Raw genomic sequence first — 13931 nt, forward strand, 5'->3', positions numbered from 1 at the left:
CCTACGAGCAGTAGGAGCAGGGCCATTGTGGTTGCTGCCCTCACAGAGAGCTGAAAGCCAGCCCTGAGGAGCAACTTCAGGCCTGAAACCAGAGGTAAGATCAACTTTTCTGCTCCAAGTGACCTGCCTGGTGAAGTCAGGACACAAAAAGGCAGAATTCGTCTGGGACTGGGCACTTCTGGTTACTAGCTGGTGCACGAACCTCGCTGATTCTGGCCCACAACTCCCTTTTCCCAAACCCCGTGGGAGAGAAACCTGATCACCCAGAAGTGTGGGCAATCCTGAGACTGCAGGGCAGGAGAGACCACCACTTCTGCCCACCTTTGCCCACATCCCTGGCCCAAGAGGAAACTGCATAGTGCCTCTGGTCACAGGAATATAGGAGAAATCAAGCTGTAGGAGGCCCGTGGTCCAGACTGTGCCCGGATCTGAACTGAACTGAACTGGTCAAACAGCTCCCTGCACCCAAACCCTGTAGGGGGAGAGTTAGACCTTCAGAGGGGCAGACACTCCTGGGAAGCCAGAGGAGACTACTCTCTGCCCACATTCCTTTATTTTTTTCCATCTTTATTAACTTGAGTATTTCTAATTTACATTTCGATTGTTATTCCCCTTCCCAGTTTCCAGGCCAACATCCCCCTAACTCCTCCCCCTCCACTTCTGTATGGGTGTTTCCCTCCCCACCCTCCCCCCATTACTACCCTCCTCCCCTCAACAATCATGTTCACTGGGGGTTCAGTCTTGGCAGGACCAAGGGTTTCCCCTTCCACTGGTGCTCTTACTAGTCTGCCCACATTCCTGACTCAAGAGGAAAATGCCGTGTGCCATCTGTGCCCCTTGCACACTGGGACCTAGGACCTGGTTCCTGACCACAGGGAAATCTGAAAGCCAGTGGATAGGAATGACTACACGCCTGAGAGCAGAACACTCTATTCCCATAACTGGCTGAAAGAAAACAGGAAAACATACAGGCCTACAGGACAGTCAAGCCACTATTAGAAACAGCAAGAGAAGCTAATACCAGAGACAACCTGATGGCAAGAGGCAAGCACAGGAACCCAAGCAACAGAAACCAAGACTACTTGGCATCATCAGAGCCCAATTCTCCCACAAAAGCAAACACTGGATATCCAAACACACCAGAAAAGCAAGATCTAGATTTAAAATCACATTTTATCATGATGATGGAGGAATTGAAGAAGGTCATAAATAACTCCCTTAAGGAAATACAGGACAACACAAGTAAACAACTAGAAGCCCTTAAAAAGGAAACACAAAAATCCCTTAAAGAACTACTGGAAAAAGCAAAAAAGCAGGAGAAAGGAATGAACAAAACCATCCAAGAGTTAAAAATGGAAATAGAAACAATAAAGAAGACACAAAGGGTGACAACCCTGGAGATAGAAAACCTAGGGAAGAGATCAGGAGTCATAGATGCGAGAATAACCAACAGAACACAATAGAAGAGAAAATCTCAGGAGCAGAAGATTCCATAGAAAACAACAAAACAATGGTCAAAGATAATGGAAAATGGAAAAAGCTCCTAGCACAAAACATACAGGAACACATTGAGAAGTCAAACCTAAGGATAATAGGTATAGAAGAGAGTAAAGACACCCAACATAAAGGGCCAGTAAATATCTTCAACAAAATCATAGAAGAAAACTTGTCTAACCTTAAGAAAGAGATGCTTGTAAACATACAGAAAGTCTACAGAATTCCAAATAGATTGGACGAGAAGAAAAACTCCTCCTATCACATAATAGTCAAAACCCCAAATGTACAAAACAAAGAAAGAATACTAAAAGCAGTTAGGGAAAAAGGTCAAGTAACATATAAAGGCAGACCTATCAGAATTACACCAACTTCTCACCAGAGACTATGAAAGACAGAAGATCCTGAACAGATGTCACACAGACCCTAAGAGAACACAAATGCCATCCAAGGTTACTGTATAAAGCAAAACTCTCAATTAACATAGATGGAGAAACCAAGATATTTCATGACAAAACCAAATTTACACAATACCTTTACAAATCCAGCCGTACAAAGGATAGTAAATGGTAAAGCTCAACACAAGGATGTAAGCAAAAAAGCAAGAAACTAATCATTTTGCAACAAAAGAAGGAGAAGACAAGCACAAAAACATAATCTCACACCCAAACATGAATATAATAGGAAGCAACAATCACTATTCCTTAATATTTCTCAACATCAATGGACTCAATTCCCCAATAAAAAGACATAGATTAACAAACTGGATACGCAATGAGGACCCAACATTTTGCTGCCTGCAGGAAACACACCTCAGAGACAAAGACAGACACTACCTCAGAGTGAAAGGCTGGAAAACAAACTTTCCAAGCAAATGGTCTGAAGAAGCAAGCTGGTGTAGCCATTCTAATATTGAATAAAATCAGTTTTCAACCAACAGTCATCAAAAAGAATAAGGAAGGACACTTCATATTCATCAAAGGAAAAATCCACCAACATGAACTCTCAATCCTAAATATCTATGCTCCAAATACAAGGGCAACTACATGCATAAGAGAAACTTTACTAAGGCTCAAAGCACACATTGCACCTCACACAATAATAGTAGGACATTTCAACTCCCCACTCTCATCAATGGACAGATCATGGAAACAGAAATTAAACAGAGACATAGGCAGACTAAGAGAAGTCATGAACCGAATGGGCTTAACATATTTATAGAACATTCTATCCTAAAACAAAATGATATACCTTCTTCTCACCACCTCATGGTACTTTCTTCAAAATTGACCATATAATCAGTCATAAAACAGGCCTCAACAGATACAGAAAGATAGAAATAATCCCATGCGTTCTATCAGACCACCACGGACTAAGGCTGGTCTTCAGTAACAATAAGAAAAGAATGCCCACATATACATGGAAGTTGAAAATGCTCTACCTGGTCAAGGAAGAAATAAAGAAATTAAAGACTTCTTAAAATTTAATGAAAATGAAGGAACAACATACCCAAATTTATGGGACACAATGAAAGCTGTGCTAAAAGGAAAACTCACAGTTCTCAGTGCTTGCAGAAAGAAACAGGAGAGAACATACATCAACACCTTGACAGCACACTAAAAGCTCTAGAACAAAAAGAAGCAAATACACCCAGGAGGAGTAGAAGGCAGGAAATAATCAAACTCAGAGCTGAAATCTACCAAGTAGAAACAAATAGGACTATACAAAGGATCAACAGAACCAAAAGCTGGTTCTTTGAGAAAATCAACAACATAAATAAACGCTTAGCCAGACTAACCAGAGGGCACAGAGAGTCTGTCCAAATTGACAAAATCAAAAAATAATATAAACATAAAATCAGAGACATAACAACGGAATCAGAGGAAATTAAAAAACTCATCAGATCCTACTACAAAAGCTTATATTCAAAAAAACTTGAAAATCTGGAGGAAATGGGCAATTTTCTAGAGAAATACCAGGTACCAAAGTTAAATCAGGAACAGATAAGCCATAACTCCTAAAGAAGAGGAAGCAGTCATTATAAGTCTCCCAACCAAAAATACCACAGGACCAGATGGGTTTAGTGCAGAATTTTATCAGACCTTCACAGAAGACCTCATACCAATACTGTCTAAACTATTCCAGAACCAGACGGAGCACTACCGAATTCCTTCTATGAAGCCACAATTACTCTTATACCTAAACCACACAAAGACCCAACAAAGAAAGAGAACTTCAGGCCAATTTCCCTTATGAATATTGCTGCAAAAATGCTCAATAAAATTCTTGCAAACCGGCCCAACTCGGTCACTGACCCGCCGGTCGCCCCCGCCTCCCAGATCTGCACCAAGGGCATAAGATAGAGACCTGAGACAGAGACTCCTGAACTTCCACTGGAAAACTCAAATGTGTGAGCCTTCAGAACTCTGTAGCAGACAGGCCCAAGCTGAAGAGGAGAGAGAGATGCTGGTCTGACAGCGATCCCGGAAAGCTCCACGGCTGTGAAGCTAGCAGTACCTCTATGCTTCTACCCTGTCCAGTTCAGCAACCTCTATACTAAACCCTCGGATCCCTGCCCGCAGCAGCTCTCTGCTCCCAAACCCCGTGGGAGAGAGACCTCATCGCCTGGAAAGGTGGGCACTCCTGAGACTGCAGAGCGGAAGAGACCACCAACACTGCCCACCCCTGCCCACATCCCTGGCCCAAGAGGAAACTGTATACGGCCTCTGGGTTCCCTTGGATAAGGGCACAGCAGCAGCAGGTCCCCTGCTTCTGAGACACCACCGGAACCTGAAGGGACCGACCAGATAAACAGTTCTCTGCACCCAAATCCCGTGGGAGGGAGAGCTAAACCTTCAGAGAGGCAGACACGCCTGGGAAACCAGAAGAGACTGCACTCTGCCCACATTACTGATTCCAGAGGAAAACACCAAACGCCATCTGGAACCCTGGTACACAGAAGCTCCCTGAAAGGGCGGCACAGATCTTCCGGGTTGCTGCCCCCACGGAGAGCTCATAAGCAACACCCCACGAGCAAACTTGAGCCTCGGGACCACAGGTAGACAAACCTTTCTACTACAAGCGACCTGCCTAGTGAACTCAGGACACAGGCCCACAGGAACAGCTGAAGACCTGTAGATAGGAAAAACTACACGCCCGAAAGCAGAACACTCTGTTCCCATAACTGGCTGAAAGAAAACAGGAAAACAGGTCTACAGCACCCTGACACACAGGCTTATAGGACAGTCTAGCCACTGTCAGAAATAGCAGAACAAAGTAACACTAGAGATAATCTGATGGCAAGAGGCAAACACAGGAATCCAAGCAACAGAAACCAAGACTACATGGCATCATCGGAACCCAATTCTCCCACCAAAGCAAACACGGAATATCCAAACACACCAGAAAAGTAAGATCTAGTTTCACCATCATATTTAATCATGATGCTGGAGTACTTCAAGAAAGACGTGAAGAACTCCCTTAGAGAAACACAGGAAAACATAAATAAACAAGTAGAAGCCCATAGAGAGGAGTCACAAAAATCCCTGAAAGAATTCCAGGAAAACACAATCAAAACAGTTGAAGGAATTAAAAATGGAAATAGAAGCAATCAAGAAAGAACACATGGAAACAACCCTGGATATAGAAAACCAAAGGAAGAGACAAGGAACTGTAGATAAAAGCATCACCAACAGAATACAAAAGATAGAAGAGAGACTCTCAGGAGCAGAAGATTCCATAGAAATCATTGACTCAACTGTCAAAGATAATGTAAAGCAGAAAAAGCTACTGGCCCAAAACATACAGGAAATCCAGGACTCAATGAGAAGATCAAACCTAAGGATAATAGGTATAGAAGAGAGTGAAGACTCCCACTCAAAGGACCAGTAAATATCTTCAACAAAATCATAGAAGAAAAATTCCCTAACCTAAAGAAAGAGATACCCATAAGCATACAAGAAGCCTACATAACTCCAAATAGATTGGACCAGAAAAGAAACTCCTCCCGTCACATAATAGTCAAAACACGAAATGCACAAAATAAAGAAAGAATATTAAAAGCAGTAAGGGAAAAAGGTCAAGTAACATATAAAGGCGACCTATCAGAATGACACCAGACTTTTCGCCAGAGGCTATGAAAACCAGAAGATCCTGGACAGATGTCATACAGACCCTAAGAGAACACAAATGTGAGCCCAGGTACTGTATCCTGCAAAACTCTCAATTAACATAGATGGAGAAACCAAGATATTCCATGACAAAACCAAATTTACACAATATCTTTCTGCAAATCCAGCACTACAAAGGATAATAAATGGTAAAGCCCAACATAAGGAGGCAAGCTATATCCTAGAAGAAGCAAGAAACTAATCATCTTGGCAACAAAACAAAGAGAAGAAAAGCACACAAACATAACCTCATATCCAAATATGAATATAACAGGAAGCAATAATCACTATTCTTTAATATCTCTCAACATCAATGGCCTCAACTCCCCAATAAAAAGACATAGATTAACAAACTGGATATGCAACGAGGACCCTGCATTCTGCTGCCTACAGGAAACACACCTCAGAGACAAAGACAGACACTACCTCAGAGTGAAAGGCTAGAAAACAACTTTCCAGGCAAATGGTCAGAAGAAGCAAGCTGGAGTAGCCATTCTACTATCAAATAAAATCAATTTTCAACTAAAAGTCATCAAAAAAGATAAAGAAGGACACTTCATATTCATCAAAGGAAAAATCCACCAAGATGAACTCTCAATCCTAAATATCTATGCCCCAAATACAAGGGCACCTACATACGTAAAAGAAACCTTACTAAAGCTCAAAACACACATTGCACCTCACACAATAATAGTAGGAGATTTCAACACCCCACTCTCATCAATGGACAGATCATGGAAACAGAAATTAAACAGAGACGTAGACAGACTAAGAGAAGTCATGAACCAAATGGACTTAACAGATATTTATAGAACATTCTATCCTAAAGCAAAAGGATATACCTGCTTCTCAGCTCCTCATGATACTTTCTCTGAAACTGACCATATAATTGGTCAAAAAACGGGCCTCAACAGCTACAGAAAGATAGAAATAATCCCATACGTCCTATCAGACCACCACGGGCTAAAGCTGGTCTTCAATAACAATAAGGGAAGAATGCCCACATACATGTGGAAGTTGAGCAATGCTCTACTCAATGATAACCTGGTCAAGGAAGAAATAAAGAAAGAAATTAAAGACTTTTAGAATTTAATGAAAATGAAGGTACAACATACCCAATCTTATGGGACACAATGAAAGCTCTGCTAAGAGGAAAACTCATAGCTCTGAGTGCCTGCAGAAAGAAACAGGAAAGAGCATATGTCACCAGCTTGACAGCACACCTAAAAGCTCTAGAACAAAAAGAAGCAAATACACCCAGGAGGAGTAGAAGGCAGGAAATTATCAAACTCAGAGCTGAAATCAACCAAGTAGAAACAAAAAAGACCATAGAAAGAATCAACAGAACCAAAAGTTGGTTCTTTGAGAAAATCAACAAGATAGATAAACCCTTAGCCAGACTAACGAGAGGACACAGAGAGTGTGTCCAAATTAACAAAATCAGAAATGAAAAGGGAGACATAAACTACAGATTCAGAGGAAATTCAAAAAATCATCAGATCTTACTATAAAAGCCTATATTCAACAAAACTTGAAAATCTGCAGGAAATGGACAATTTCCTAGACAGATACCAGGTACCAAAGTTAAATCAGGAACAGATAAACCAGTTAAACAACCCCATAACTCCTAAGGAAATAGAAGCAGTCATTAAAGGTCTCCCAACCAAAAAGAGCCCAGGTCCAGACAGGTTTAGTGCAGAATTCTATCAGACCTTCATAGAAGACCTCATACCAATATTATCCAAACTATTCCACAAAATTGAAACAGATGGAGCACTACCGAATTCCTTCTATGAAGCCACAATTACTCTTATACCTAAACCACACAAAGACCCAACAAAGAAAGAGAACTTCAGACCAATTTCCCTTATGAATATCGATGCAAAAATACTCAATAAAATTCTGGCAAACCGAATCCAAGAGCACATCAAAACAATCATCCACCATGATCAAGTAGGCTTCATCCCAGGCATGCAGGGATGGTTTAATATATGGAAAACCATCAACGTGATCCATTATATAAACAAACTGAAAGAACAGAACCACATGATCATTTCATTAGATGCTGAGAAAGCATTTGACAAAATTCAACACCCCTTCATGATAAAAGTCCTGGAAAGAATAGGAATTCAAGGCCCATACCTAAACATAGTAAAAGCCATATACAGAAAACCAGTAGCTAACATTAAACTATATGGAGATAAACTTGAAGCAATCCCACTAAAATCAGGGACTAGACAAGGCTGCCCCCTCTCTCCCTACTTATTCAGTACAGTTCTCGAAATTCTAGCCACAGCAATCAGATGACAAAAGAAGGTGAAAGGGATACAGATTGGAAAGGAAGAACTCAAAATATCACTATTTTGCAAATGATAATGGTAGTGTACTTAAGTGATCCCAAAAGTTCCACCAGAGAACTACTAAAGCTGATAAACAACTTCAGCAAAGTGGCTGGGTATAAAATTAACTCAAATAAATCAGTAGCCTTCCTTTACACAAAAGAGAAACAAGCCGAGAAAGAAATTAGGGAAACGACACCCTTCATAATAGACCCAAATAATATAAAGTGCCTCGGTGTGACTTTAACCAAGCAAGTAAAAGATTTGTACAATAAGAACTTCAAGACACTGAAGAAAGAAATTGAAGAAGACCTCAGAAGATGGAAAGATCTCCCATGCTCATGGATTGGCAGGATTAATATAGTAAAAATGGCCATTTTACCAAAAGCGATCTACAGATTCAATGCAATCCCCATCAAAATATCAATCCATTTCTTCAAAGAGTTAGACAGAACAATTTGCAAATTCATCTGGAATAACAAGAAACCCAGGATAGCTTAAACTATCCTCAACAATAAAAGGACTTCACGGGGAATCACTATCCCTGAACTCAAGCAGTATTACAGAGCAATAGTGATAAAAACTGCATGGTATTGGTACAGAGACAGTCAGACAGACCAGTGGAACAGAATTGAAGACCCAGAAATGAACCCACACACCTATGGTCACTTCATTTTTTGACAAAGGAGCCAAAACCATCCAATGGAAAAAAATAATTTTCTTTTTTTTTTTTGACCCAATTGATAAGATATAATTGCCCACTGAAACGTACAAAGCCCGGTACCATCCATCCCTTAGGAACATTGATAACAACGTGTAAATACACAGAGCAGAATCTTAACATCACCTGCCTTGGCTTCTCACCCTCTCCTCTCTCCTGTCTCTATCTTTCTCTGTTCCAGTCTCCTCCTCTTCCTTCAAACTTTTCTCCCGCCCATCCTTCCAATGACAGGCCTCCTTTTATCTTGTGCCTGCCTCACCTGTGATATCATCCTACATTTCACCCTTTTTGTCTAATTAAAAAAACTTTTCTCTCAAATATAAGCTGAGTACAGCTATCATGTTGTAATTAAAAGCATAAAATATATCTAACACCCTGTTCAACACTATACCAGTTAAACAGAACATTTAGTTTTTCATTCTAGCTTAAGAAAGGCTTAAAAATCTATATTATATATTGGCTAGCTCGTATACTATCTGATAACTATCCAATAAAATATGTATATTCAGAGTTATACAGCCTGATAGGCTATGAGACTATAATCAGTCTTCAACCCCATCAGAAATCTGAGAATGACCAACTATCTATACACATAGGAAGCGTAACATGGCTTCTAGAACTGAGAGGTTGTAGAGGTAAATCTCCACTAGCACAGTCCACTGTTAGCAACATGTGAGCTCAAGTCTTCAGCCTTCTAGCCCAAAATCAACTGACAGACTCTTGAAATGCAGATTTTGAAGGGCTGGTCACCCTGTCTTTGCAGAGTTTATCAGTCAACTATTTTGCATAATTTGTCTTATTCTGGACAGTATTAGTCTGCAGATAAAACAGGCAGTTTTGTCCAGTGGCTGCCAAGCCACAAAGTATTGCCTCACCTGGATGTAGAGATGTTCAAATTCTTCATTAAATCCACCAAAGGGGAACTGTTAGTAGCAGATATGTCTCAACAAAAGATAAATAACTTTAAATCTCAAATTTTGTGGATTTCTGACATTTTTTAAAACCATCTACCTATATAAGACAATCTGTGCTGTTGTCTTTATATCTTAAATAATATCTTGAAAGTACTCTCACAAACCCAGAGCCATGTCTTTGCTATTTGAATCTTAACTCACAGGTGTAATCAACTCAGAAGTTTGTAATGACAACAATAGAAGGAATGACTCTAAACCTTGTACTTTTAAACTCTTTGACAAATAAATTCTATACCAAAACAAAGATATGATTTAAGCTTAGTTACCAAATGAGATTTTGACTGTACAATTCAATCTAGCTAATTCCTTCCTGTTAAATTACAACCAATTTTAAATTCCTCATAAAAACAACTTTAGAATAACCATTTCCAGCCTCGCAAAGTCCAGGGAATTGAGGTGACGACTCCTCTATAACTTCTTCAAGCTGTACATGGGCATTGAGATTTCCGTGGGGGAAAGGGGGTAGGAAGAATGAAGCAAATGCTGTAGCCAATGTGTCCTGACTGGACCCAGCTGAAAGTCCTTGAGACCAGGAATCCAAGTAGGCACACTCTGTAAAATACAACTCTCAAGACAAAAGCTTAGAATCCAGATATCTTTTTGTTTGATTCTCCTGAATAAATTTTTCAGGCGGTCTACCTCTATCAAATCTGATCAGTATGATTCTGTGAGGTGTCCAGAGCCTAATCACACTTTTTAAAAACACAAAGACAAAATCTTTCTCCCAAAATACTGTGTTCCTTAGTCTGAAACCAGAAAAGCTTGTATCTTGTACTCTATCCCAGAGTAATAATATAACCATAAAACTCAAATAATATAACTCATAAAACACCCATCATGAAGACTAAATAATTTTTTTTTAAAGGAAGCAAGCTAAACAATGAGCCTGATAGGCTTTTGTACTCTATGATAGCAGGAAATGAAACCAAAATTTTCGTGGAGCCCACGTTAAGAGAATTCAAGTTTCCTGTTATGGTAAATATCAAAAGTAGCCACAAACCCTTGCTAGCCGGCATCAATGAGCCATATGGCCTTTAGCGGGGTAATTCATAAAACAAACCAAATACCTTCTATCATTCCAATATCAATAAGCAAAATATCAAACCAGGACTTTTGCCCAAACTATCTCAATCTGTTAGGCTCTCTACCCAGAGCCACAAATTTTTATTTAACCTTATCAACTTCTATATGTCTGCATTCACTCTGCCTGGTGTTACAGACATTAACCACAACTCTTTACTTGGAGTTAGTGACCAATTTTTTCCTAAATTCTGAACCTTGGATGAAAATCCCCACCTGATTCAGGTAATCTCTTTACTCTCTTCTTTCTAAAAACAAACTTAATCACCTTTTAGTAGCTGTAATTAAGAAGTAGCTTGTCTAACTAGGATTTCAACCCAAAATTCCCCTGGAGCCCACGTTAAAAAGAATATGAGTATCCTGAAAGACTTTCTAAACAACTTTCTTTAAAAAGCAGCTTTTAATCTCTAACTCTCCGAGCTGCCATTACTTATCACACAGCAGGGGACCTACAGCCTGCCAGCCCAGGTGGCTTCCCCATTTCTTTGTTTGAATTCCCTTCCCGTGCTAAGATATCACATGACTAAACATGGTGCTGGCCTCCTCCTACTTAGAAAATAAAAACTTTCTCTCAACTCTTATGATTACTAGTGGATTCTTGCTCATCACCTTGGTTCGCCATCTGTTGTTGTTTAAATATAAAAATAAAAAAAAAAGTATTGTCTTTAACCCGCTAGGTCCGCAATGCGGTGCTCCAAGATATCTCCTAGATATCTTGGCGGAAACACATCCCAACTCCTCGTCCACCCAGAATCTCCTGCCACCACACACTTTCCTACACTCAAACCGTCACTTAAAAGAACACACAACACAATAATCTTTGACCCAATTGATGAGATATAATTGCCCAATTAAACATACAAAGCCCGGTACCATCCATCCCTTAGGAACATTGATAACAACCTGTAAATACACAGAGTAGAATCTTAATATCACCTGCCATGGCTTCTCACCCTCTCCTCTCTCCTGTCTCTACCTTTCTCTCAAGATATCATTTTCAACAAAAGGTGCTCGTTCAACTGGAGGTCATCATGTAGAAGAATGCAAATCAATCCATTTTTATTGCCCTGTACAAAGCTTAAGTACAAATGGATCAAGGACCTTCACGTAAAACCAGATACACTCAAACTAATAGAAGAAAAAGTAGGGAAGAATCTCACATGGGCACTGGAGAAAATTTCCTGACCAAACCACCAATGGCTTATGCTCTAAGGTGAAGAATCAACAAATAGGATCTCATAAAGTTACAAAGCTTCTATAAGCCAAAGGACACTGTCGTTAGGACAAATTTGGGAAAAGATTTGGGAAAACAGATTTGGGAAAAGATCTATACCAATCCTACAACAGATAGAGGGCTAATCTCCAAAATATACAAAGAAGTCATAAAATTAGACTGCAGGGAGATAAATAACCCTATTAAAAATGGGGTTCAGAGCTAAACAAAGAATTCATAGATGAGGAATATTGAATGGCTGAGAAGCACCTAAAGAAATGTTCAACATCCTTTGTCATAAGGGAAATGCAAATCAAAACAACCCTGAGATTCTAGCTTATACCAGTAAGAATGGCTAAGATCAAAAACTCAGGCAACAGCAGATGCTGGCGAGGATGTGGAGAAAGAGGAACACTTCTCCATCATTGGTGGGATTGCAGACTGGTACAACCATTCTGGAAATCAGTCTGGAGGTTCCTCTGAAAATTGGACATTGTACTATCTGAGGACCCAGCTATACCTCTCTTGGGCATATACCCAAAAGATGCTCTAATATTCAACAAAGACACATGCTCCACTATGTTCATAGCAGCCTTATTTATAATAGCTAGAAGCTGTAAAGATCCCAGATGCCCTTCAACAGAGGAATGGATACAGAAAGTGTGGTGCATCTACACAATGGAGTACTATTCAGCTATCAAAAACAATGACTTCATGAAATTCATAGGCAAATCAAATGAACTAGAAAATATCCTGAGTGAGGAAACTCAATCACAGAAAAACGCAGTTGGTATGCACTCATTGATAAGTGGATATTAGCCAAAAAGCTCAAATTACCCAAGATGCAATTCAAAGACAACAAGAAGCTCAAGAAGGATGACCAAAATGTGGATGCTTCCACTCCTTCTTAATGGGCAAAAAATATCCATAGGAGGGTATATGGAAGCAAAGTTTAGAGCAGCGACTCAAGGAATGGCCATTCAGAGCCTGCCCCACATGTTGCCCATATGTATACAGCCACCAAAACTAGATAAGATTGATAAAGCTAAAAAATGCATGCTGAAAGGGACCAGATACAGATCTCTCCTGAGAGACACATCCAGAGCATGTCCAATACAGAGGTCAATGCTAGCAGCAAACCACAGAACTGAGAATAGGACCACCTTGGGGGCAATTAGAGGAAGTATTGAAAAAATTGAAGGGGCTTGCAATCCCAAATAAACAATAATGTCAACCAACCAGAGCTTCCAGGGACTAAGCCACTACCAAAGACTATACCTGGACTGACCCTGGGCCCCAAATTTATAGGTAGCAATGAATAGCCTTGTAGGGGCACCAGTGGAAGGGGAAGCCCTTCGTCCTGCCAAGGCAGGACCCCCAGTGAATGGGATTGTTGTGGGGAGGGTGGTAATTGGGAATGGATGGTGAGAGGAACACCCAAATAGAATGGGAGGTAGAAGAGTTAGGGGGATCTTGGCCTAGAATCTGGGAAAGGGAAAAAAGAGAGAGATTGAGGAATGTTAAAAAAGAGAGTGAGAGGTTTTCTTAGGTTTTGAAGGCCACATTTTGAAGATATAGACAGATACATTTCCTTGATGGCATTTCCACTTGTTTTTGTCTGTAAAATCAACAGGTAGTCATTTTAACAATTTAAGGAATACAGAATAGAAGAAAGAATTCATGGCTTCAAAGAAAAAAAGTGTCTGCTTCTTATCTCAAAGATTTCCTTATAGTGACTGTGGGCTCACAGTGGAGACACCATTGCCAACTGTGATAGTCCAAGACTCTAAGGTCATTGTCTAAAATTCAGTTCAGTCCTTCTACCTTGAGAACCCCTAAGAGTTTTTTTTAATACTGGAGATTGAAACTGTAGATAATTTGGCTGCAAAGTATTACACCTGAAAATATATTATAACTTTGTTCTTCAGGAACAGTAAACTG

At 40.0% G+C, this 13931-nt stretch overlaps 1 protein-coding gene across 12 annotated transcripts in view; it reads left to right on the forward strand.

Annotated features, from left to right (window-relative positions):
* The window catches only part of Abca16 (ATP-binding cassette, subfamily A (ABC1), member 16), a 179648-nt gene that overhangs the window by 60850 nt on the left and 104867 nt on the right, over positions 1-13931 (forward strand). The gene's annotated exons all lie outside the window — the stretch shown is intronic.

The sequence above is a fragment of the Rattus norvegicus genome, chromosome 1 (assembly GCF_036323735.1).
Source record: "Rattus norvegicus strain BN/NHsdMcwi chromosome 1, GRCr8, whole genome shotgun sequence".
Taxonomy (NCBI): Eukaryota; Metazoa; Chordata; class Mammalia; order Rodentia; family Muridae; genus Rattus; species Rattus norvegicus.